The 23,703-nt window shown below is 36.7% G+C and overlaps 1 long non-coding RNA gene and 1 pseudogene across 1 annotated transcript in view; one reads left to right on the top strand and one right to left on the bottom strand.

Annotated features, from left to right (window-relative positions):
• Positions 1-23,703, top strand: part of LOC121041653 (uncharacterized) — a 346,158-nt gene that overhangs the window by 125,647 nt on the left and 196,808 nt on the right. The window lies entirely within an intron of this gene.
• On the bottom strand, positions 15,285-16,912 carry LOC121041651 (E3 ubiquitin-protein ligase ARIH2-like; annotated as a pseudogene).

Raw genomic sequence — 23,703 nt, 5'->3', positions numbered from 1 at the left:
GAAGGAAGGAAGGAAGGAAGGAAGGAAGGAAGGAAGGAAGGAAGGAATTGCTAAACAGAATGGGACTTTCCCAAGACTTCACAAGTTAAAGTTTCTATGCCTATTGTGTTACCCCCATTTATTTCCTGTTTAATTTTCTGTTGGTATTTGGGGAACTCTAACATAGTTATACTATTCCTTTACAAGGGCTCATGCAATGCACAGGCCTGAGGTCAGCAGCCTTTAAAATGTCCCCCAGCAATCCCTATCCCCAAGTATTCACATCTTTGTGTAATTCCTTCCCCATGGTCATGGGCTGGACTGACTCACCTCATAATTAGAATACTGTAGTAGACATAGAATGTTGCTTTTAATATTAAGTTATAAAAAGACTGTGGCTTCTATCTCAGGAGCACTCTCTATTCTCTCTTTCTCTTTTCTTCACTGAGGCTTGCCAATAGCCACGTGAGTAAGTTTGGAAGCCAATTCTCCTGAAATTTGCCTCTCCCTTTTATTATCTTTCTCCTCAAATAAATAGTTGTTTTCTTAGGGGCATAAATCATGTCAAATTTATCTCTGTCTTTCACACTCTCTAAAGTTGTATCTGGCACATTTTAGGTATTACATCATAATTTTTGGGTCAGTGATGTATTTTGAATGCTTCAATTAGGATATCTTTATTGAATAAAATACCATTTGATGTTGTTTCTCTTATAAAATCCAGTCAAAGCATTTGTAAGCCACCACTTACAAATCAACATGTTTCAGGGAGAAAAGAAATGAAATGATACATATACACATAGGTTATTTTTGTTCTCCAAATAATCCATTTGTAGAATTTGCATAAGACCTCCTCCCAAAAAAACCCAAACCACCCTAACCTATCATTAAGCCTGCACAGAAGTGTATTTCTTGCTCTAATATCATTAATAAGTAAAATCAAAGGGTTTGTAAACTCCCAAGTAGCACGATAAAAATCTGATAAAAAAGGTTACCATAAAAGACTTGAGTTTATTTAATTTAACAAAAAAAGATCTCTGACTCAATATCTTTTGTATTGTATATTTTCAATTTTAACAATTAATGTGGCATAGGGAATTCTTTATGCTAATGTTATAGCTCCTTGGTTGAGCCCTAACACCATTATCTTCTTTAATGAATAATTCATTCCCTGTTGAAAACTTAACTATATCATTTTTACTGGATATGAATGAAACTTTGAAGTGCAATTTAAGTTGAAAGAATTTAAGATTGTAGAGAATTCCCATAAACCATCAAAAAGTGCTGTGCTGGCAGTATTACTGGCACTCAAGCGTAATCTCTTTACAGAAAGCTCATGTGAGATTCTAAGTTTTGTTTCTTTTGTAAAAAATATTGATGGGATTCATTTCTTACTGCATTTTCACCCTGTGCACTGATTATTTCACCTGTAAATATCTAAAACAATATGCTGTTTATTTCCAACTATAGATTGAGAACCTAGGCAATCACTATAAAGAAAGCTTATGTTCACTCTTCCAACTAAGTTTGCAATAGAGAGAAGTCTTTTCTAGTAAAGAATTGCAACACTGGAGATGGCTTAAATATATCAACAAAGATTTATATGTAGAATTAATGGATTCTCAGTCCACTGCATCCTAAAACCTCCATATATGAAATGGTATTAATCTACTCTTAGAAAAAAAGCTAAACAATGTAACTGCCTCAAAGTCTTGAAGAGTTTGCTACCGATCAGAGTATCTGTCCTTCTGGGCCTTGTAATCAGGGATGGGCTAGGATGCATATGGGGATGAAGATATTCCTAAAAACTGAGAGGCTAGTCACCTTGGTCAATGTGGGAAAACCTCTTAAAACTTGGGAAGCATCAGGCTTATACCGTGTCACATGATCCAAAGAAGAAAATTTGTCACATTCCGTAATCAAACAAAGCCATAAGGAAAATAACAGAAAAAAATGTATCTATTCCAAGAAATGATGCACTGTTTCCTTATGTTCAAAATGAATCTACTAGTCATTTATTTCCTTTTATTTATTGCTTTAGCCAAAAGGGAGCTCACCCTAAAATATATAGCACAACTTCAGCATAGCCATATAAAACATTTCCTACAACCTGCATATCAGTGGCTGCATCTTACCCTTTGTCTTGTTTTCTACACAGACTGAAGTTTCCTCAACTTTGTTATTAAAGGTCCAAATTTTATTTATAATTTGTGTATTTTTTAACGCAACTGAAATTACCGTAAAACCTTGAATTGTGAGTAACTTGTTCTGTGGGTGTTCCGCAAGACAAGCAAACATTTCTAATAAATTGTAACTTGAGAAATGAGTGATGTCTCATAATGTGAGTAGTATGTGATGCAGAATGTCACATGATCACAACTAAGCCTATGGTTTCTGAAATTCACTTTGATATACAAGTGCTTGGGATTACAAGCATGTTTCCAGAATTAATTATGCTCCCAAACCAAGGTTTTACTGTATTTGTTAAATTCGAGAGAGAAAAGGAAGAGGAGGAAGAGGAGGAAAGGAGGAAAATTTATAAAGGAAAAGTAGGGAGGAAAGGAAGAGAATGACAAAAACAAAAACAAACAAACAAAAAAACCAGGCAGGCAGAAAGGAAGGGAATGAAAGAGGGAAGATGTTACAGTGTTAGTCTGTGTCCCCACCCTTGGTGATATATTTAAACTTGGCCAAACCCTATTCTGTTGACATTGAAAAGCAAAAGCCCTCTGCAGACTCTGATGCCTTTAAAGACATAATGTCTCATACTTTTCTCTGGCTTCTTGTTCCAAGTCCTCTTGTTCACTGCCCTTTAAAACAGAACCTTGGATGCACTGGACAGATCCTACATCAGTTTCCACTGAAAATCAGCTTGCTTTGAGATTTTTTTAGAGCCTTATTGAACTTTTTGGAGGGAACCTGAGGTGGCATTTACATTGTAGAACTTGAGTAGTCCACAGTCTCCCTGGCTCACTTACCCCAATGCCTTCTTTCGTCTTCTATCTTCCCTTCATTCTTAATATGAAAACAATTCAGGATAAATAAAAATTCCTTCTCTTGTCTAGTGCAAAGCAGTTTTCTCTTTTCCAGGTATTGTACAGGCCTACAAACTAACTCCACATACATCTAAAGTATTTTCCTTTTCCTAAGGGTAATTTTTACCAGTTATTAATATATTAACACATGCATACATATTAAATATATATATATATATATATATATATATATATATATATATGAAAGAAAGGAAGGAAGGGAAGTAGGAAGAAAGGAAGGAATGGAGGAAAGATGAGAGAGAGAAAGAAAGAAAAAGAAATAAGTGCTAATCAGAGAACAATACTGAGGGTAAGGATATGAAATACTGAAGGAATCAAGAGCAGAATGTTATAGTAGCTAAAACCATGGCTGGGATTAAATATTGACTTCACCTTCTTACTAGTTCTGAAACCCACAGCAAGTCTTTGAACTTTTCTAGGCTTCAGTTTCATCACCTCTGAAATTGGGATACAAATAATAGTATTCAACTGATGGGCTGTTAATCGGTCTTAAGTGAGATAATGTAAAGTACTTCAAACACTATCTACTCAGTAAGTTATAAATAATTGTTAACCATAATTATCACACATGTGATTACTATAGAAGTCACAGTAAGATGACAAGAAATGCCTGAACACAGGAGGGGCTGCAAATGTCATGAAGTGAAAGACTGATTCTAATAAATATGATAGTCAGATGTATTAGGTGCCTATGCTAAAAAGAGCATCTCCATTAGCATACATACTCTACACATACACTAAACCTCAGCCTCACTATCTTGCTATCTCCATTCCAGAAAGTCTTAATCACAGAAGAATCTATTTCCTATGGCTTATTTGACCAGAATTGAAAGAAAAGAAAATGGTACGAGGATTCCCCATTCAAAGCTTTAAACACTCCAACTTACAAACCAATGTCTATATGAAGAGAAGACACACTTGAGAGCAGTTTGACCCCTTTAAGACTGAAGGGGTGGCTGGGTAGCTCTGTTGGTTAAGCATCTGACTTTGGCTTAGGGCATAATCTCCTCATTCATGAGTTCAAGACCCACATCAGGCTCTCTGCTGTCAGCACAGAGCCTGCTACAGATAGATCCTGTCTCCCTCTCTCTCCCTCTGTCTCCCTCTGTCTCCCTCTGTCTCCCTTCTCTCTCTCTCTCTCTCTCTCTCTCTCTCTCTCTCTCTCTCTCTCTCAAAAATAAATAAATAAACATTAAAAAAAGATGGAAAAGATTTTGAAGACCTGATATGTGGACTAAATGACTGGTGGGCTCTCTTTATCTTGAAGGGGACTGTATATTGTTTTAGTGATCCACTTGTATTCTAGCCAAGTGATGTTTCTTTTTAAACTCTCATAGAAGAACTAACCTAAAGTTTGTAGGCCATAATAGAAGGGAAAGCTAGTATTTAATGTGATTTTGTTCTCTGGGGTATAGTAATCCTGATGCCATTCATGGCTGCCTTTGGGTTCCCTCCTTTCCTTGCCGTGAGCATTATAGGTTTTATGCGGATTAGACTCTCTCTCCAGATTTTCATTTTTAACACTTTGTGAATAAGAGTCAGCAGGGCTTTAAATCATGACCTGTCTAGTGGACTATTCAACTTCATTCTTTCCTAAAGCACTCAGTCACAAATTTAAAGGGTAGGTGTGGGGCGAGAAATATTTAATTAAAGCCTATGGCAATATCACCAAGAGGATGAAAAGTAATAATCTTTTGAATTTGCTTTTGCGCAGATAAAAAATGCAGGCTTTCCATTTCTCTTAGATGTTATATTCAAGATAAAAGCACTGAATTTCCAAACACTTCTTTTATTGTCAGCTTTGTGGCATATAACCCTTTCTCTTGAAAAATAAGAAAGGCAGAAATGTGCAGAGATGCTCCTTAGCTTGAATCTGTGGACATGGCACTGTACCTTCTCTCTTAAATATCATTTTATAAAACCAGGTTTGCCTCGTTTATATTCCCTACACATCTCCTCCTTTTTGTCTACCTTAGGTCTTTTAAATTTAGCTTCAAGAAAAGTGCTGTATTATGGAATCAAGTTTCCTTATCTTTTTTTTCCCGAAAGAATTGTGTGCAATATTTATTTCCCTTATGTTGCAATTTAAAGCACACAGGAAACTGTGTTGAATACCATCACTCCAACTCTCATCTCTCTATCAAGATAATACTTATCCACATTTTTATATAGTGTATAATGAAGTGAAGCTGTACATTTCTGCATCTTCTGCATAGCCTATCAGAATTTCAACTTCTAAAACCGAGGAATGTTTACTTGTAATACTCCATAGGGTAAATATTATTCATGTTTGACAAAGGTGAATAATAAACAGAATTCCATGTGACAAACAGAATTCCATGTTAGCTCTTACCTAACTTACTGCTTTGAACTGTTACTCTAAGGGTTAAATAACATGTACATATTTATGATGTTTTGTTTGCAGTAGGTATTCAAAAATCATTTACTATATGAGAGATGAATGAATGAGAATATCACAATTCTAAAGTCCCATGTACTCAAAGTAGCACATCAATTAGAATGCTTATCAAAAAGGTATCTTTTTTTTCATATTTTTCCATTTGGATTAGACTCAAATGGCCTTTTTTTCTGAGGAAAACTTGATATTTTTAATAAACTTATGATGACCTACCATTAAATTTCATGGGTCATTTTTTTTTTTCTGCAACGAATTACTGATCTTGTAATGGAAGAAATCCAGTGGTCAGGCACAAAATTTTTAAAAGAAAATTTCAGGGAAAATAACGTATCTTAAATACAGATTAATTGATCGAGTTTGGTTGCTGAATTTATATTTTAAATAGAATTGATGAATTTTCAAAAGTCCTACTCACAATTATATATTTCTTTTAAACCATCTGAGGCATGTAAACTATGAAAAATATTCTTCAGTGTACCCTTGATATATCTTGAAATCATACATGATAATTAGTAATAGAGAAAAAAAGAATAAAGACATAAAAATAAATACTTTGATTTCAAAGTCACATAAATTAGAATAACAGAGTAAAAACAAATCTATTTTCAACTCTAATCACTGTTAGGAATGTTTTTGGTGCTCAGAAGTTTCAATGACTATATGAAACATATAAATCCTTCAGGAATTAAAAATGGAAGGAAGATATCATTTAAAAAGGTTCTTTTGAGGAATGCCTGGGTGGCTCAGTCAGTTAAGCAGCTGACTCTTGATTTCTGCTCAGGTCATGATCTCATGTTTCTTGGGATCAAGGCCCATGTCAGGCTCTGTGCTGAGAAGGTAGAGCCTACTCCCAAGCAGGCTCTCTCCTTCTCTCTCTGCCTATCCCCTGCTCATTCTCTCTCTCACTTTCTCTCTCTCAAGATAAATAAATAATAAAAACACTTTTGAAAAGGTTCTTTTGAGGTAGTTAGTGCTTCTGTCACCAGTTGGAAATGTACAAAAATTTCTAGAATTCTTCTAAAGAAAGCTATGGCATTTGAGGTTTACAGATTTCACCTGATAGTTTAAAAAAAAGTAAAAAATAGTTTTTTTTGCATATTTTTCAAAAAATTAATTTAGATAATGTGTGGCAAACCTATAGTTAATAAGCCTTGTTCATGTGTAATTCTCTGAAAGTTGTTCTTTTTTAAATATTTCTGACCATTGTTAGTACTATTACACTTTCATGAATTGTTGGCTGGGTTCATAAGTTTACACTACTTCTCTTTAATAGAAAATAAAAAAGAATTCTTCAAGAACTGCTTAAGAAATAAATCCATGCATTTATAGTCAACTGATCTTTGACAAGTTTCCCAAGAATACAAAATGGGGGAAAATGGTCTCCTTAATAAATGATGCTAGGAAAACTGAATCTCCACAAACCAAAGAATGAATTTGGATCTTATCTCATGTTACTTACAAAATTGACTCAAAGTAGATTAAACATTTAAATGTAATACTTGAAACCATAAAGCTACTAGAAGAAAACAGGGTAGAGCTTCTTGATGTTGGTCTTGGTGATGATTTTTTGAGTGAGACATCAAAACCATAAATAACAAAAGCAAAAATACACAAGTGGAATTATATCAAACTAAGAGAAGCTTCTGCACAGCACTGGAAACAAAAGAGTGAAAAGGCAACCTATTCAATGAGAGAAAACATTTGCAAACCATATATCTAACAAGAGGTTAACATCCAAAATATATAAGAAACTCAACTCAGTGGCAAAAAAAAAAAAAAGACCAAATAAACAAACAAAAATAAATAATCTGATTAAAAATGGGCAAAAGAACTGAACGGCATTTTTCTGAAGACAATATCACCAATCATGAGGAGTTATCACCTCACATCTGTCAGAATGTCTATTACCAAGAAGACAAGATACAATACGTATTGAGGATGTGGAGAAAAGAGAGCCCTTGTGCACTGTTTGTGGAAATGTACATTGGTATAAGCATCATGGAAAATAGTGTAAAGATGGGTTTTGTTTTGTTTTGTTTTGTTTTTTAAATAGAACTACCAATTTCATTATTTAGCATTTTGCATGAGACTGTCTTTCTTCCATTGGATATTCTTTCTGCTTTGTTGAGGATTAGTTGACCATATAGATATGCGTCTATTTCCGGGTGCTCTTGTCTGTTCCGTTGATCTAGTACCATTGATTCAGTACCATGCTGTCTTGATCACTACAGCATTGTAATATAACTTGAAGTCTGGAATTGTGATGCCTCTAGCTTTGCTTTGTTTTTTCAAGATCGTTTTGGCTATTAGGGGTATTTTGTTGTTCCGTATAAATTTTATGATTGTTTGTTCTAGCTTTGTGAAAACTGCTGTTGGCATTTTGATAGGGATCGCATTAAATGTGTAGATTCCTTTGCATAGTGTAGATATTTTATCAATATTTGTTCTTCTAATCCATGAGCATGGAATGTTTCTCTATTTCTTTGTATCATCTAAAATTTCTCTTCTAAATGTTTTATAGTTTTCAGAGTATAGTTCTTTTACCTCTTTAGTTAGGTTTATTCCTAGGTATCTTACTGTTTTGGGTGCAATTGTAAATGGGATCAATTCCTTGATTTCTCTTTCTGCTGCTTCATTACTGGAGTTTAGAAATGCAACTGATTTCTGTACATTGATTTTGTATCCTGTGACATTACTGAATTGTACATCAATTCTAGCAATTTTTGGGGGGAATCTTTCAGGTTTTCTACATAGAATATCATGTCATCTGCAAATAGTGAAAGTTTGACTTCTTCCTTGCCAATTTGTATGCCTTTTGTTTCTTTGTATTGTCTGATTGCACAGGCTAGGACTTCCTACTACTATGTTAAAATAACAATGGTGAGAATGGACATCCCTCACTTGTTCCCGACTTTACCATGGAGGAACAGCCCTCAGTTTTCCCCCATTGAGAAAGATATTAGGTGTGGGTTTTTCATATATGGCCTCTTACATCATACACAAAAATAAATTCAAAATTGATGAAAGGCTAAATGTGAGACAGGAAACCATCAAAATTCTAGAAGAGAACAGAGGCATGAACCTCTTTGACATTGGCCATAGCAACTTCTTACCAAATACATCTCCTGAGGCGAAAAACAAAAATAAATTATTGGGACTTGATCAAGATAAAAAGCTTCTGCACAGCGAAGGAAACAATCAACAAAACTAAAAGGCAACCTTCAGAATAGAAGAATATATTTTTGAATGACATATCTGGTAAAGGATTCGTATCCAAAATGTATAAAGAACTTATAAAACTCAATTTCCCCCTCAAAAAAAACCCAACTGGTTCAGTTAAAAAATGGGCAGAAGACATGAATAGACATTTTTCCAAAGAAGACATCTAGATGGCTAACAGACACCTGAAAAGATGCTCAACATCACTCATCATCAGGGAATCAGGGAAATACAGAGCAAAACGACAATGAGATATCACCTCACACCTGTCAGAATGGCTAAAATTATAACACAAGAAACCAACAGGTGTTGGCAAGGATGCAGAGAAAGGGGCATCCTCTTACACTGTTACTAGGAATGCAAACTGGTGTAGCCACTGTGGAAAATAGTATGGATATTCTTCAAAAAGTTAAAAATAGAACTACCCTACAACGCAGCAATTTCACTACTAGGTATTTACCCAAAGGATACAAAAATGCTAATTTTTGGTGTTATATGTAAGTGATGAATCACTAAATTCTACTCCTGAAACCAATACTGCACTGTAGGTGAAGTAACTCAAAAATAAATAAATAAATTTAAAAAAGAAACAAAACAGATGAACATGGGGGGGGTGCAGATGGAGAGGCAAATCATAAAACTATAAAGAACAAACAAACATTTCTTAAATTTTTTTAAAAATATTTATTTATTTTTGAGACAGAGAGAAATAGAGCAGAAGTCAGGGAGGGGCAGAGAAGAGGGACACACAGAATCTGAAGCAGGCTCCAGGTTCTGAGCTGTCAGCACAGAGCCCGGTGCGGGGCTCAAACCCACCAACCGTGAGATCATGACCTAAGCCAAATTCGGATGCCCAACCGACTGAGCCACCCAGGTGCCCCTGAACACATGGTTGATAGAGGATTGGTGGGTGGGGAGATGGGTTAAATAGGTGATGGGTATTAAGCAGGGCACTTGTGATAAGCACTGGTTGTTATATGTAAATAATGAATCACTAAATCTACACCTGTAATTAATATTATACTGTATATTAACTAGAATTCAAATAAAACTGCAAACTTATGTGTGTGTGTGTGTGTGTGTGTGTGTGTGTGTACACAGATAAATAAACAAAAGAACTACCATAGGATTCAACAATACCTATTTCTGGGTATAATATGTGGAGTTAATGAAATTAGTATCCCAAAGAGATATGGGCACCCCCATTTCACTGCAGTGCTGTTCACAATAGGCAAGATACGGAAACAACCTTAATGTCAATTGACAAATAAATGGATAAAGAAAATGTAGCATTAAAATACACAACAGAATACTATTGAGGCATAAAAAAAGAAGGAAATCCTTCCATTTGTGACAAATGGATGAATCTGGACAGCATTATGCTAAGTGAACTAAGCCAGACACAGAAAGACAAATACTGCATGATACCACTTATGTGGAATATAAAATAAAATAGTCAAGCACATTAAAGCAAAGAGCAGAATGGTGGTTGTCAGGGGCTAGGGTGAAAAGTAAATAGGGAGATATGGTCAAAGGACACAAATGTTCAGTTATGCAAGATGAGTAAGTTCTGGGAATATAACATATAGCATGGTGAGTACATTAGCAATACTCCATTATATACTTGAAATTTGCTAAGAGGAAAACCACACTCAGATATCACCTCACGCCAGTCAGAGTGGCCAAAATGAACAAATCAGGAGACTATAGATGCTGGAGAGGATGTGGAGAAACGGGAACCCTCTTGCACTGTTGGTGGGAATGCAAATTGGTGCAGCCACTCTGGAAAGCAGTGTGGAGGTTCCTCAGAAAATTAAAAATAGACCTACCCTATGACCCAGCAATAGCACTGCTGGGAATTTATCCAAGGGACACAGGAGTGCTGATGCATAGGGGCACTTGTACCCCAATGTTCATAGCAGCACTCTCAACAATAGCCAAATTATGGAAAGAGCCTAAATGTCCATCAACTGATGAATGGATAAAGAAATTGTGGTTTATATACACTATGGAATACTACGTGGCAATGAGAAAAAATGAAATATGGCCCTTTGTAGCAACGTGGATGGAGCTGGAGAGTGTGATGCTAAGTGAAATAAGCCATACAGAGAAAGACAGATACCATATGGTTTCACTCTTATGTGGATCCTGAGAAACTTAACAGGAACCCATGGGGGAGGGGAAGGAAAAAAAAAAAAAAGAGGTTAGAGTGGGAGAGAGCCAAAGCATAAGAGACTGTTGAGAACTGAGAGAAAACTGAGGGTTGATGGGGGGTGGGAGGGAGGAGAGGGTGGGTGATGGGTATTGAGGAGGGCACCTTTTGGGATGAGCACTGGGTGTTGTATGGAAACCAATTTGACAATAATTTTCATATATAAATTAAAAAAAGGTAATTAAAAAAAAAGAAATTTGCTAAGAGGATAGATCTTAAGTGTTCTCATCACAAACCAAATTAAAAAAAAGATTTTAAAAGTATATAGTAACTATGTGACGTGAAGGATATGTTAATTAGCTTGATTGTGGTTATCATTTCACCTTTAAAAAAGAATGACTAATACTCTGAATTATATTCTAATTACCTAATAGAACTGTATTTAAATTATTAAATTATACTACCAGGTTATACATACATTTTGGTTTTGAAGTTGAACTCTAATGATTTCTCTCAAAATAATGATTGTTTAGCCAAGAGTAGTTCCTGCCTTTGTTTTGTTTTGACTCTTTCTTCAACTTCCATAGATAGATCTTCCTTTATCCCATGCCAGTCGGTGTTGGAATGGCAATTCCCTCATAATGGGGTCTATTCACACATTTCAGAACCATCCTCAGTTTTTCTATAATTGTTTAAGGACTTTATTTGATGTTTTTAAGACAAATTGCATACATTCAGAAAATGAGGTAAGAACCTAAGGATAATTACTCTTGCACACCTTCTTAGCTGACCATAACTGCTCCAAACATGCCTGTTATTGAACCATAAAACAGTGAGTGGGGATAAGGGTAAATAGTCTATAGACTATTCTAGACTTTCTCCTATCATTTCTACTTTAGCTACTTCATGATCTAAAGAATTGTTTATTATCTGTTTTAGGTCCATTTATGTTTGGGTTATCTATACTTATGTTTATGTGTAGTTCCATTTTAGAAAGGAAAAGGATACCAATAAGCATCTCATTCATCATCAGGTGACAGAAGGACATCATTGCTTTCAGACTGTTTTAAAGATTTATCTGAAATAATACTTGTTTAGAGATTTAGAATAAAGAGAACACCATGTCAACACTTTTGATAATGTATCTAGAATGCCAATGTGCTTTATTACTCTTTTTGTTATTGGACTTACCCTTTAAGATCAGTTATGACTCAGAACTTGTCCAGGTCATCCACCATGATTTCTCCACAAAACATTTCCTGTCTCCTAAAGCATGTAGCACTTGTTTACATCATACATTCTAGTATGTATTTATACAGTCTGTTTATCTTTCTCTGATTTGATTTTTAAGTTTGTTTTTTTTTTTTTACAAAAACCTGTTTACAAGCCTAGAAAGTAGAATAATGTCTTATACTGACTTACACAATTCAGTTACAAACCTAAAGACAGTGTGAAACAAATAATAGCACCAATACATATTTTTTGAGCCTAACTGATGGAAGGTTTAGCATTTCTAAAATTTAATCTTTGTCTGGTGGATACCCAAAGTAACAAACTAAAGATGATTCCCTCAATTGTGTATTTCAAACCACAGAGGTAGTGTCTAGAACAGAACCGTAGATGATGGGAAGATCTGTCTTTCTATATCTCCTGTATTTTTCCATTGCTGAAATTATGCTTGCCTCCTAAAAATAGTCTTCAATAAAAATTGCCTTCAAATTCTTAGGGACAAGCTGTCTACCTAGAGGAAAACTGGGAAATTACCTGGGAGAATTAGAGAACATACTGTAGGCAAGGGACAATGTAAGAGTAGAATTCATGGTCTTCAATGACTTTTAGAGTACCTGTGTACAAATGGAGAGCTATGAAAGTGGAAAGAGAATTCAAACCCTGGACAATGGAATTTGGAAAATTTATTGCTGCTTCAAACATTGGCCTTACCTAAAGCGGGCAGAGCTTCACAATAACTCATCATCATAAAAGATAAAAGACAGTGTGATTAAATCACTAGGAGTTGAAAGACAGGACATCATTAAGCATTCTCTCCACTGCTAACCCTGAGATTATGATGTGACCCTGTAGTCTCTAATGTTTGGGTTTGAATTTGACATGAAAGTTGTTGGCCTGAAAATGGGCCCTATAGGGTTTTAGCTGAAGTAATTTTCCTGGAATTTCACATTTTGTATGATCTCATCCAGGCTATGTGACCTCAGTTGAGACTAGCCCAATATACAGAACCCCAAGCAGGTCTACCCTTTACTCCTGAGAGTGGGAGAAATTAAAAAGAAAATTGATCCACATGAAACAAAATGCACAATAATTTGGGCCACATGTCCCAGTTAAAACAAAAAATGGACGTCACCTTGAGATTAAGCAAATATGAATGTCCATGAAGCAGATAAAATTTGCTATTGTGGATGCAGAGGGAAGACCCAGCAGCAAAGGATACTAACCTCTTAGACAAATGAACAAATTCACCATTTTAAAACCAAAACGGGAAACCATCAGAATAAGGAAGTTTCATACAAAGGGTACAAAAAAAAAAGCAGAATTATAACTGCTATCAAAGCTTCCAGAAGATGATCCCTTCTAATCATTGCCCTCATCCCATGAAGGGATCTGTAGTTATTTACCAATCAGTGACTCCCCCAACCAGAAAGTGAGTGACAGTGAGTGACTCAAGGACAAACAGCATGACCCTGGGCCTCCAGTTTTATCTTCAATGCCACAGTCAACCATGAGGCAAATATGCTACTCTTTTAGAGACCAAATTCACCAGTCACTTATGGACTTACTTTACGACTCAGTTAATATATTCTGTATCTCTCACAATGCCTACTGCAGTGATACTCACAGGACATACTCAATAAGTGATTGCTGGGCAAAACACACAATTGCTGAACACTCAAGGTTATCATGCTTTCAATGGTCTTATGATTATTTCTGATAAACAATTTTGAATTAGCCTGAAGTCTCTCTCTCTCTCTCTCTCTCGGACAGATGAGATTATTCTATTTCTTGGCATCTTTTTACTTTAATCCGTTAGCATCTAGTTAGGTATAAAATGACTGCTCCTAGGTTTAGGCTAAATATGGAGGGGGTTAGAGAAGTATAGTGTATGCAATAGGATAAACTCTAATTTGGCAACACTGAACACAAAGAAATGTGTGGTCAGTGCAGTTGTTATATTTAATGATAAAGGAATTTCTGGGCATAAACATTCACTTCAACTGAAGCTGTCCGAAGGACCTTCTCATTAACAGTGGAAGAAGCTACATTAGATTCATGGGGAATTGGAGGCTTTATCACGGTGGATCCCAGGGTAATCCTGATGCTTTTCTTTTAAATCAGGGAACCCTAGTGAGCATAGCTGATAAAGGTCTGGATTCAAGTAGGGAGAGTGTTTTCACATGCTAACAGTCAGACAAGGTAGTGTGGCCAGTGAGTATGCAATGGGTATAAATACAAAGTCATTATACATAGGTCTAATTTTGATTCCCTGTAGTGATAAGCTAAGTAAAGGATTTTGGGAGAGACAAATAAGAATTAAGTCAGATTGGATTTATTTAGGAATACCATAAAATTGAGTAAATGTCATTCACAATGATAGAAAGGAGTTAAGTATGACTTATACGAAATTTAATTAACAAAGCATACAGTGTCCACAAGGTAATTCTTTTTAAATTCTTTGGTTCCTGAAGAAAATTGTGCTAACAATTGAATCGTCTAGGGAAGCTTTTCTGTTATATACAAATTTAAACTGGTTTTCCCCAAACAGAGGGTGAATCCTTCCTAATAATATTTGAGTCTAAGTCTACTGACTAAGATTTGTACAGATCTAGAAGAAATTGCAGAAAACATCGTATTGGGCGGCACAGAAAACAGACTTGTGAGTTTATATTTCTCTGAGGGACTGAATATCCTTCCTCTGGCAAATAAGTAATCCCTCAATCTGAAGATGGCTTTTAAATGTTTTTAAATTCAGTATCATCTAAAACGTGTATTGTGTGAATAGCAATGTGAATTGAGCTCAATTAAACAAATATCATTGAACTCTGTACAGCGTATTTTTTTTTAAACACACAAATGCCAATTTATTTTTTAAAGGATTCTGTATAATTCTGTGGTTTGCTTATTTTTTTGTATAATTATAGAAACTTTGAAAACTATATAGGCTGTAAAACTATTAATAGCCATTCAGAAAAAAACTTTGCCTACCAGCAACCACCCAGGGGGGATTAAAAGTCCTGAAAAGAGGCCAGTTCAACATTTCCTTTACCCTTGTAGAAACAAAATGCAAAAAGATGAGAAGAAAACAGAAATCAACCAAGTCGTGTGTGGCCAGTGTCTCTCAGGAGTGTGGGCCTCAGCTGCTGCCTGGGTCCTGAAAGGCAAAGCCTACAGCATACAGGATGGCAGCTGGGAGATCTCACAACCACATCTCCCTCATGCCTTCACATCCATGTCCCAACCTAGCTGTCATGGGAATCCTTCAGCCAGTTTCTCTTCCACTGCTACGTGCATCTGTCCAGTTCTCTGCGTCCCCTCTGTCGTTTCTGTCTGCACACTCCACTTTCCACATCAAGTTTTCCATCTCAGCCTCTAGCTGAGCCTGCTGGTATTCAAAGAGCTTCTTCCTGGGTCCAGACTCCGTGTAACACGCAAAGAGTAAGTGTCCTGCAGGGTGTACTGGCTCTTGACCAAGAGCTTGGCAGCATTCTGTAGGTACTGCCGATCATTCCAGGTCCCCAGATTATTCATGACCCTATCCTGAATCTTCTCAGGAATTTTCTGGTATGTCTGCACCCCCAGCTGCAAGCTCTCGTGGTTTTCCCATCTGTCAAAGTAGAACAAGTATTTCTTGAGGGCCTCCCTGGCCTGGGCTTGCTGCCTGGGCTTGACAATGTCAGGGTTCTCCTTGTACCAACTACACTCATAGTACTCGTGCCATGGGTCTTAACAGTCTCCTAGACATATTCTGCACAAGTCATGTTTACACTTGGAGCATTGCATGTGATTACAGCCTTTGTTCTCAATGCAGGTGTTGCACTTGGGACAGTCTTTGTGAGCCCTAATGTAGTTGGCCATTCAGCAGCTTCGTGAGCCATTTCCGGATTGTAGCGCAGTCTGTGGGGACGCGGTACGTCCGACACTTGAAGCATAAGACTTGGTTGCACTTATTGCACTGTACTCTGCAAGCTCTGGGCCCCTGTCCCCAAATAGCCATGGAGGCAGTCTGGACCAGGGCAAAGCTGGAGCTGGTGATGATTCTCCACATAGTCCCTCAAGTGGTAATGCCTGTATTTGTCTCTTAATTCTTCATTGGGCAACAGTGGAAGCACACAAAGTCCTCCGGTGTTTGGAGTGGCGGATCCTGAGCCATTCAAGAGACTCCCACACCCGCACCATCCTCGACAAGTATAAACGGGGCTGCTCCCAGAAGCTATGGCAAAAGTGCTGACAGGCAGGAGAGAGCAGGTTTTCCTTCTGTGCAAACTGCATACACACTGCACATTGATGAGGGGGTGGGCTGTGGGGACATGTTTCAAGGAACAGGCTGAACTTGAGCTTCAATGAGAGGTTGAGCAGAATTAGACTTGTATGTGTCCAATATATCTGCAACTTGCCAGTGGAAATTAACTAATATAAGTTTAGCAACTGAATGAGATACCAGTGCCATAGAGAGGATGTACTGGTGGCAGTAAGCATCCGTGGTTTTTAGGACAGAGGCTAGGTATCATGTGCTCATTGAGGGCACCCTCAGACTCCTTGTAGGTCAAACAGGTAAACTGGTGCTCTTCAGGATCAAAGGCGTTGGCCCCCTGCTGCTCCACATCACTGGCTACTCCCACATAGTAGACCTCCGTGCCCCCGGGGTCCTCATCTTCTTCCTCCTCCTCACAATTTGGGTCATAGTCCTTTTATTGCTGTCAGACCCCTGGCTATTCATGTCCACCGACATCTAAGCATTCAGCCAAGTTGAATATCAGGGATTTTTTTTTTCCCTCCCCTTTCCAAACTTTACCACTTTCTTAAATGCATTATTTTTTTTTTCCTTCCGTAATTCTCGAAGGTCTTTCAAGAAGATGTCACTCACCCCAAATATTCTGTGTCGTGTAATTTCCAGTAGGAGCTGCGGCCCACCGCTGCTGAGGCTGAGCAGGCCAAACTGGGTTCAGTCAGACCAGAGGGATCTGACACAGGTACAGCAGTGGGCTGATCTCTGGTCTCCTTCCTCCCACAGAGCGGTGTCCGCAGCCCGGGAAGTGCTCTGTAGGAAGTATGTTTTATGTGTAGAAATAGTGTGATACATTTTAAGACTACCTTTTGTTGAGTTTTGTTAGGGACCCGTAACACATTGAATACTAAATATTGGCATATTTTGTCAGTATGCACATATGCTCACTCTTTAATTGGTTTAATTTTGCACATGTTTATAAGGATGAATTTGAGTTGAAAAAATAAAAAGGTAACTATTTCTTTACTGATTCATTGGCAAATTGAGATCCATAGTTTATTCTAAATTAACTTCAAAGTTGAGAACTAAATATGTGGCCCCAGATTTATTAAAAGTTCAGAAAAATGGAACGAAAGAGAAAAATAAGTTTCAAAACTTAGGATTTATTTGGAAATTTTTTTGGAAAGTTACTATTTTTGCAATTAGTGGAAAGATAATTAAAACTGACATGTAACCAGGATATCACCAGGATGAAAGGAATAGCAAAGGGAATATAATCATTGGTATTGTAATAGTGTTGTATGGTGACAGATGGCTATACTTGTGATGAGCATAGAATAATGTATAGAGTTGTCAAATCACTATGTTTTACGCTTGAAACTAATGTAAGATTGTGTGCCAGCTATATTTCAAACAGTAAGTTTGGCATGTCACCCTTAGTTTTGGACAAATAAGTGGAATGGTGTTCCATAGATTGATAAGGATAAGCAAATGTGAAGTTCAAAGGATTTTTTTAATGTTTATTTATTATTGAGAGACAGAGAGAGACAGAGTGTGAGCATTGGAGGGGCCGAGAGACAGGAAGACACAGGATCTGAAGCAGGCTCCAGGCTCTGAGCTGTCAGCACAGAGCCCGACGTGGGGCCCGACGTGCGGCTTAAACTCACAAACTGAGAGATCATGACCTGAGCCAAAGTTGGAGGTTTAACCTACTGAGCCACCCAGATGCCCCAAAGCATTTGGTTTTTTAAAGTTACTTATACAAAGGATCTTGACCTGGAAGGTGTAAGTATATAGCAAGAAACTATCTAAAAGTTACTTATAATTTGAAGTTTGACAAATGAGTTCAACCTGACCTACCTTGTATAATTGAATTTTGTACTTCAGATCTAATTAGTGTGAGCTTCTTACAGATATACTCTCAGTAAATAAAAATTGATTGAATTTAAATTTTTATAAGGGAAAATTGAATGTAAATAAGGCTGAAGAAATTCTAATTGGAAATATTCATTGTTCTTGAATTCATTTGTTTGATGATGTCAATTACAAGAACAGAAATTGTCATGAATTGGTCTATTATTTGATCTTATTTCATTCTAATTAATGAGAAATAGATACACACTTTTTTAAAGGTAATGAGCCTGCAGTAATGTACTCCTCTCCTGTGGCACTGAGTACAGTCATTGTGGATTATCAGTTTGGAAGAGAAATACATAAAGCAACAGCCCATGAGAGAAAGGCAAGGACATTTGTTCTCTGAAAATAGTTATGCTTATGGGAAAAATGTTTAAATTGGGGCAATATATGTGTTTGGCTACTTTGTTTGGATCCAAATAAATGGAGCTTTTTACGGATTCCCTACAAGTAATTTTAACAAGAGTGAGAATGTCTGAGAGTAAATTTAATAGCAAAGGAACTAAAACTATGTACAAGACAAGTGAAGTTTGAAGTTACTCAGACGCTATCTAGGTAGTTACCAGGGAACTTTGATAGACAATTTGAATGACACAGTAACCACCACCCAAACACTGTCAAAAATTCCATTTTGTCCCCTTCCAGTTACTTTCCCAAAACATCCTGACTTCTATCATGAATTATTATGCCTATTCTAGGATTTCAAGTAAGGAATCATATAGTATGTATTCCTTTGTAGTTATTTATATGGTTTCTTTCACTGAATAAAGTACTATTGTGTATGATTCATCCATATTTTTGTTACATCAGTAATTTATTCCTTTCCTGAATATATCATGATTTGTTTACCTATATTACTGTTCATGAACACTCGGGCTGTTACCAGCTTTTGGCTTTTATAAATAAAGCTGCTATGAACTTTCACATACAAGCCTTTTTGTGAACATATCTTTACATTTATCTTGGGGAAATGCCTAAGAGTAGAATTGCTGGGCCATAGAATATTTTTTTTACCTTTAGAAGTAACTATGAAACAGTCTCCAAACCTCTTTGATTCTCTACTTATTGTCTACCTTGTCACTAGTATTTTTATGATTAAGATTAGCTTATAAGCAAAGTTTACCTTAATATAAAAATTCTACATGACTGGACATGGTTTACTGTATATTAAAAACTGGTAAAGAGAAGCATATTGTAGTGGAAGAATAATGGCATCTTAAATATGTTTATGCCCTAATGCCTGGAACCTATGAATATGATCTGTTACATGGCAATGAGAAATTCACGTGGCAATTGAAATCAAGGTTGCTAATTAGCTGACATTGATATGGAAGATTTTTCTGGATTATCTGGCCAGGGCTAATGTAATCACAAGAGTCCTTGTAAGTGGAAGAGGGAGAGAGAAGGGAAGAGCCAGAGAGATGGCATGAGAAAGACTCACCCCAACCTTGCTGGTTTTGAAGATGAAGGAATGTGGCGACAAGCCAAGGAAGACAGATAACCTCCACACCTCCATAGAGGAAGGCTTCTAACTAGAAAGAGCAAGGAAATAAATTCTTTCCTAAAGCTGCCCTAGAGCTTCCAGTAGAAACACTGCCCTCCCCAGACTCATGATTTAGCATGAGACCAATAGAACTGCAATGTAATAAATTTGTGTTGTTTTAATCCATTAAGTTGTGGCAATTTGTGACAGCAGCTATAAGACACTAATACACCTATGATGAGACCATATGAATTAAAAACATCATTTTGAAGCTCCAAATTGACATTAAGGACCCCAAACTGTATTTTTTTATTTTATTTTTTATTTTTAAAATTTACATCCAAATCAGTTAGCATATAGTGCAACAGTGATTTCAGGAGTAGATTCCTTGGTGCCCCTTACCCATTTAGCCCATCTCCCCTCCCACAACCCCTCCAGTAACCCTCAGTTTGTTCTCCATACTTATGAATCTCTTCTGTTTTGTCCCCATCCCTGTTTTTATACTATTTTCATTTCCCATCCCTTATGTTCATCTGTTTTGTGTCTTAAAGTCCTCATATGAGTGAAGTCATATAATTTTTGTATACCGTGGGTACATGCCTAGTAGTGCAATTGCTGGGTTGTAGGGTAGTTCTATTTTTAGTTTTTTGAGGAAACTCCATACTGTTTTCCACAGTTGCTGCACCAGCTTGCATTGCTACCAACAATGCAAAAGAGATCCTCTTTCTCCGCATCCTAGCCAACATCTGTTGTTGCCTGAGTGGTTAATGTTAGCCATTCTGACAGGTGTGAGGTGGTATCTCATTGTGGTTTTGATTTGTATTTCCCTGATGATAAGTGACGTTGAGCATTTTTTCATGTGGCGGTTGGCCATCTGGATGCCTTCTTTGGAGATGTGTCTATTCATGTCTTTTGCCCATTTCTTCACTGGATTATTTGTTTTTTGAGTATTGAGTTTGATAAATTCTTTATAGATTTTGTATACTAACCCTTTATCAGAAATGTCATTTGCAAATATCTTCTCCCATTCCGTTGGTTGCCTTTTAGTTTTGCTGATTGTTTCCTTTGCTGTGTAGAAGCTTTTTATTTTGATGAGGTCCCAGTAGTTCATTTTTGCTTTTGTTTCCCTTGTCTCCAGAGACGTGTTGAGTAAGAAGTTGCTGCGGCCAAGATCAAAGAGGTTTTTTTCCTGCTTTCCCCTCAAGGATTTGATGGTTTCCTGTCTTACACTGAGGTCTTTCATCCATTTTGCGTTTATTTTTGTGTATGGTGTAAGAAAGTGGTCCAGGTTGATTCTTCTGCATGTCGCTGTCTAGTTTTCCCAGCACCGCTTGCTGAAGAGATCGTCTTTATTCCACTGGATATTCTTTCCTGCTTTGTCAAAGATTAGTTGGCCATATATTTGTGGGTCCATTTCTGGGTTCTCTATCCTATTGCATTGATCTGAGTGTCTGCTCTTGTGCCAGTACCATACTGTCTTGATGGTTACAGCTTTGTAGTATAGCTTGAAGTCTGGGATTGTGATGCCTCCTGCTTTGGTTTTCCTTTTCAAGATTGCTTTGGCTATTTGGGGTCTTTTCTGGTTCCATATAAATTTTAGGATTATTTGTTCTAGCTCTGTGAAGAATACTGGTGTTATTTTGATAGGGATCGCATTAAATATGTAGATTGCTTTGGGTAGTATCGACATTTTAACAATATTTGTTCTTCCTATCCAGGAGCATGGAATATTTTTTAATTTTGGGGGGCCTTCCTCAAGTTCTTTCATAAGCTTTTTATTGCTTTCCATGTATAGATTTTTCACCTCTTTGGTTAGATATATTCCTAGGTATTTTATGGTTTTTGGTGCAATTGTAAATGGATTGATTCCTTGATTTCTCTTTCTGTTGCTTCATTGTTGGTGTATAGGAATTCAACCGATTTCTGTACATTGATTTTATATCCTGCAACTTTGCAGAACTCATGGATCATTTCTAACAGTTTTTTTGGTGGAATGTTTTGGGTTTTCCATATAGAGTATCATGCCATCTGTGAAGAGTGAAAGTGTGACCTCCTTCTGGATGATTTGGATGTATTTTATTTCTTTGTGTTGTCTGATTGCTGAGGCTAAGACTATGTTGAATAACAGTGGTGGGAGTGGACATCCCTGTCTTGTTGCTGACCTTAGGGGGAAAGCTCTCAGTTTTTCTCCTTCAAAGATGTTATTAGTGTTGGGTCTTTAATATATTGCTTTTATGATTTTGAGGTATGATCCTTCTATACCTACTTTCTTGAGGGTTTTTATCAAGAAAGGATGCTGTATTTTGTTAAATGCTTTCTCTGCATCTATTGAGAGGATCATGTGGTTCTAGTCCTTTCTTTAATTGGTGTGATGAATCATATTGATTGTTTTGTGGATATTTAACTGGCCCTGCATCCCAGGTATAAATCCCACTTGGTCGTGGTGAATAATTTTTTTAATGTATTGTTGGATCCAGTTGGCTAATATCTTGTTGAGGATTTTTGCATCCATGTTCATCAGGGAAATTGGTTTATAGTTCTCCTTTTTAGTGGGGTCTCTGTCTGGTTTTGGAATCAAGGTAGTGCTGGCTTCATAGAAAGAGTTTGGGAGTTTTTCTTCCGTTTCTATTTTTTGGAACAACTTCAAGAGAATAGGTGTTAACTCTTCCTTAAATGTTTGGTAGAATTCCCCTGGAAAGCCATCTGGCCCTGGATTCTTGTTTTTTGGCAGATTTTTGATTACTAATTTGATTTCCTTACTGGTTATGGGTCTGTTCAAATTTTCTGTTTCTTCCTGTTTCAGTTTTGGTAGTGTATGTGTTTCTAGGAATTTGTCCATTTCTTCCAGATTGCCCATTTTATTGGCATATAATTGCTCATAGTATTCTCTTATTATTGTTTTTATTTCTGCTGTGTTGGTTATGATCTCTCCTCTTTCATTCTGGATTTTATTTATGTGGGTCCTTTCCTTTTTCTTTTTGATCAAACTGGCTAGTGATTTATCAATTTTGTTAATTCTTTCAAAGAACCAGCTTCTGGTTTCATTGATCTGTTCTGTTTTTTTGGTTTCAATAGCATTAATTTCTTCTCTAATCTTTGTTATTTCCTGTCTTCTGCTGGTTTTGGGCTTTATTTGCTGTTCCTTTTCCAGCTCCTTAAGGCATAAGGTTAGGTTGTGTATCTGAGATCTTTCTTCCTTCTGTAGGAAGTCCTGGATGGCTATATATGCTCCTCTTATGACCACCTTTGCTGTGTCCCAGAGGTTTTGGATTGTGGTATTATCATTTTCATTAAATTCCATATAATTTTTAATTTAACTTCTTGGTTAGCCCATTATTCTTTAGTAGGATGTTCTTCAGTCTCCAAGTATTTGTTACATTTCCAAGTTTTTTCTTGTGGTTGATTTCAAGTTTCATAGCGTTTTGGTCTGAAAATATGCATGGTATGATCTCGATCCTTTTGTACTTACTTAGGGTTGATTTGTGTCCCAGTATGTGACCATTCCATGTGCACTGGAGAAGAATGTATATTCTGCTATTTTTGGATGAAATGTTCTGAATATATCTGTTAAGTCCATCTGGTCCAGTGTGTCATTCCTTGTTGATTTTTTGATTAGATAATCTGTCCATTGCTGTGAGTGAGATGTTGAAGTCTCCTACTATTATGGTATTACTATCAATGAGTTTCTTTATGTTGTGATTAATTGATTTATATATTTGGGTTTCTCCACATTTGGTGCATAAATGTTTACAATTGTTAGGTCTTCTTGGTGGATAGGCCCCTTGGTTATGATATAATTCCCTTCTGCATCTCTTGATACAGTCTTTATTTTAAAGTCTAGATTGTCTGATATAAGTATGGCTATTCCGGCTTTCTTTTGTTGACCATTAGCATGATAAATGGTTCTCCATCCCCTTATTTTCAATCTGAAGGTGACTTTAGGCCTAAAATGTGTCTCTTGTAGATGGCATATAGATGGATCTTGTTTTCTTATCCATTCTGTTACCCTATGTCTTTTTATTG

The sequence above is a fragment of the Herpailurus yagouaroundi genome, unplaced genomic scaffold, assembly GCF_014898765.1.
Source record: "Herpailurus yagouaroundi ecotype Mexico unplaced genomic scaffold, PumYag 184, whole genome shotgun sequence".
Lineage (NCBI taxonomy): Eukaryota > Metazoa > Chordata > Mammalia > Carnivora > Felidae > Herpailurus > Herpailurus yagouaroundi.
This window is presented reverse-complemented; position numbering and strand designations above follow the sequence as displayed.